This window comes from Triticum urartu, chromosome 2 (genome assembly GCF_003073215.2).
Source record: "Triticum urartu cultivar G1812 chromosome 2, Tu2.1, whole genome shotgun sequence".
Lineage (NCBI taxonomy): Eukaryota > Viridiplantae > Streptophyta > Magnoliopsida > Poales > Poaceae > Triticum > Triticum urartu.
Window position 1 is genome coordinate 730,732,492 of NC_053023.1, and position 3,704 is coordinate 730,736,195.

Consider the following 3,704-nt stretch of genomic DNA (forward strand, 5'->3'; position numbering starts at 1 on the left):
TGATTAATTGACGTTTCATCATAGTATTCATCACTAGAGTTGTCAACAAGCAAATCATCACCTAACAAGTCATCTTCATCACTATTGAAATCAACATACTCGGGGTGTGTTACCTTAGGACCTTTGGCCATGAAGCATCTTCCAATTCCTTCATTTGGTGAGTCAAATAGGTCGTAGGAGTTGGTTGACACAAGTGCTAGACCGGCAACACCTTCATCTTGAGTATCTTCGGAGTCGGAGTGATAACTTCTCTCGGAGTGGCTGTCGGAGTCGGAGCCGGATACCCATTCACCAACATGAGCTTGATGTCTTCGTTTTGTGTAGCTCCTTGATGATTTTTCCTTCCTTTCTGAATCCTTGCTTCTCCGTGAGTATCTTCGTTCATAACGATCATCTCTACTCCTTCTCTCTCTTGGTGGTGATTCTTTGCTTCTTCTTTTTGGAGAATCTTCTCTTCTCTTGTAGGGAGCCGTACACTCATTGGAATAGTGTCCGGGTCTTCCATAATTGTAGCAGTTTCGCTCTCGACTAGAAGATCTTTTGTCATTGTAGGACCTTGACTTGAAGCTTCTATCTTTGCTTCTACTCTTGTAGAACTTGTTGAAGTTCTTCACCATTAAGCTCAATTCTTCATTGAAGTTTTGTTTCTCACTTGATGATGTAGGGGCTTCACATGAGGCTTTGTAGGCACCACTTGATTTGTTGTGAAGTTCCTCTTTATCCTTGAGTGACATCTCATGAGCAACAATCCTTCCAATCACTTCCGTTGGCTTGAGATCTTTGTAATTTGGCATCATTTGAATCAATGTGCACACGGTATCATATTTCCCATCCAAGGCTCTTAGGATCTTCTTGATGATGAATCTATCGGTCATCTCTTCACTTCCTAAGCCGGCAATCTCATTTGTGATGAGAGCAAGCCTAGAGTACATTTCGGCGACACCTTCACCATCCTTCGGAGCACATCCAACTTGGATTCCTTGACGGAGTCGGTACCTTCGTGCATATCAATCAAAGTGTCCCAAATTTCCTTTGCATTCTCAAGGCGGCTGATTTTGTTGAATTCTTCGGGGCACAATCCGTTGAAGAGAATATCACAAGCTTGAGCATTGTATTGCAACATCTTCAACTCATCCGCGGTAGCTTCACGGTTTGGTTCTCTCCCATCAAAGAACTCACCTTGCAAGCCAACACAAACAATAGCCCATATGGCGGGGTTATGTCCAAGAATATGCATTTTCGTTTTATGCTTCCAACTAGCAAAATTAGTACCATCAAAGTAAGGACCTCTACGGTGATAATTTCCCTCGCTAGACGCCATACTCTCCTAGGTTGTGAAACCAAGGCTATGACCACCAAAAGCTATGGAGATCAAGGCAAAGGGAGACTAAAGCTCTGATACCACTTGTAGGATCGAAAATATGTCTAGAGGGGGGGGGGTGATTAGACTACTTGACCAAATAAAAACTTAACCTTTTCCCAATTTTAGTTCTTGGCAGTTTTTAGCTATCTTAGGACAAGTCAAGCAATCATTACACAATTCAAGCAAGCATGCAAAGAGTATATTGGCAGCGGAAAGTAAAGCATGCAACTTGCAAGAATATAAAGGGAAGGGTTTGGAGAATTCAAACGCTATTGGAGACACGGATGTTTTTCCCGTGGTTCGGATAGGTGGTGCTATCCTACATCCACGTTGATGGAGACTTCAACCCACGAAGGGTAACGGTTGCGCGAGTCCACGGAGGGCTCCACCCACGAAGGGTCCACGAAGAAGCAACCTTGTCTATCCCACCATGGCCATCGCCCACGAAGGACTTGCCTCACTAGCGGTAGATCTTCACGAAGTAGGCGATCTCCTTGCCCTTACAAACTCCTTGGTTCAACTCCACAATCTTGTCGGAGGCTCCCAAGTGACACCTAGCCAATCTAGGAGACACCACTCTCCAAGAAGTAACAAATGGTGTGTTGATGATGAACTCCTTGCTCTTGTGCTTCAAATGATAGTCTCCCCAACACTCAACTCTCTCTCATAGGGTTTGGATCTGATGGAAAGAAGATTTGAGTGGAAAGAAACTTGGGGAAGGCTAGAGATCAAGATTCGTATGGTTTGAATGGAATATCTTGGTCTCAACACATGAGTAGGTGGTTCTCTCTCAGAACATATGAGTTGGAATGGTGTATGTATTCTGATGGCTCTCTCCACGAATGAAGAGGAGGTGGAGGGGTATATATAGCCTCCACACAAAATCCAACCGTTACACAATTTACCAATCTCGGTGGGACCGAATCAGAAAACTCGGTCAGACTGAAATAGTAAACCTAGTGACCGTTAGGAATTTCGGTGGGACTGACATGCAACTCGGTAGGACCGATTCGGTTAGGGTTTGGGCATAACGTAATCTCGGTGAGACCGATTGCACAAACTCGGTGAGACCGAGTTTGGCAATAAGCTAACCAGAGAGTTGGTCAAGTAAACTCAGTGGGACCGACTCGCTCTTTTCGGTGAGACCGAAAAGTTACAAGAAGGAAACAGAGAGTTTACATTGCATTCTCGGTGGGACCGATTCGCTCTTTCGGTGAGACCGAAAAGTTATGAAAGGAAACAAAGAGTTTGCAAGCCCATCTCGGTGAGACCGAGAACCTTATCGGTAGGACCGGATTGCTAGGGTTTGGCAGTGGCAAACGACAAGTGAAACTCGGTGGCGCCGGAATGAAAGAATCGGTATGACCGAGTTTGGCTTAGGGTTTAGGTAATTTGTGGATATGAGAAAGTAGCTGAGGATTTTGGAGCATATCATTAAGCACATAAAGCAAGAGGCTCAGTACGCAACACCTCATCCCTCCTTGATAGTATTGGCTTTTCCTAAAGACTCAATGTGATCTTGGATCACTAAAATGTAAAATGAAGAGTCTTGAACTTTTGAGCTTGAGCCAATTATTTGTCCTTAGCATTTTGAGGGTTCCACTTTCATATCCATGCCATGCCAATCATTGAGCTTTCCTGAAATAATCATCTTGAAATAGCATTAGCTCAATGAGCTATATGTTGTTATGAATTACCAAAACCACCTAGGGATAGTTGCACTTTCAATCTCCCCCTTTTTGGTAATTGATGACAACATATAGATCAAAGCTTCGACAAATGATAATAAGCATGAAATATATCGTCGCTTTGAGAAGTATGTGACAAATAAGAGCTCCCCCTAAATTTGTGCATATTTTAAATTTGCTTTGGACTGCAAATGCACAAGGAGTTAGAATCATGGGTTACTCTTCCATGTCACATACATCTTGGTGGAGCGCTAAAAAAATGATAAGATTGAAATACATGCACTCATCACCAAGAATAGTGAATGATCACAAACGATAGATAGAATGATAATATTTAAGCAAGCATTAAGCAAACATTAAGTTTAGCTTATGATCAAACACATGATCATCGATGTCTCACAGGCATAAGGACGTAGTATCTCACACACAAGCAAACAAAGTGCGAAAAACCACCAAATAAAACAAGAGAGAATAAAAGCAACACTCTCTCTCGAAGCCTATGATCTATACATTTTCTCCCCCTTTGGCAACAAGTTACCAAAAAGTTTCTAGAAAATGCATAGTGCTAAGTCGACGCTCAGGCTTGATCTTCAGGTGGTGGTGGAGTCCGGAGCACTCCAAGGACGAAGCCTTCGGTAGACGTGGTCGGAGTC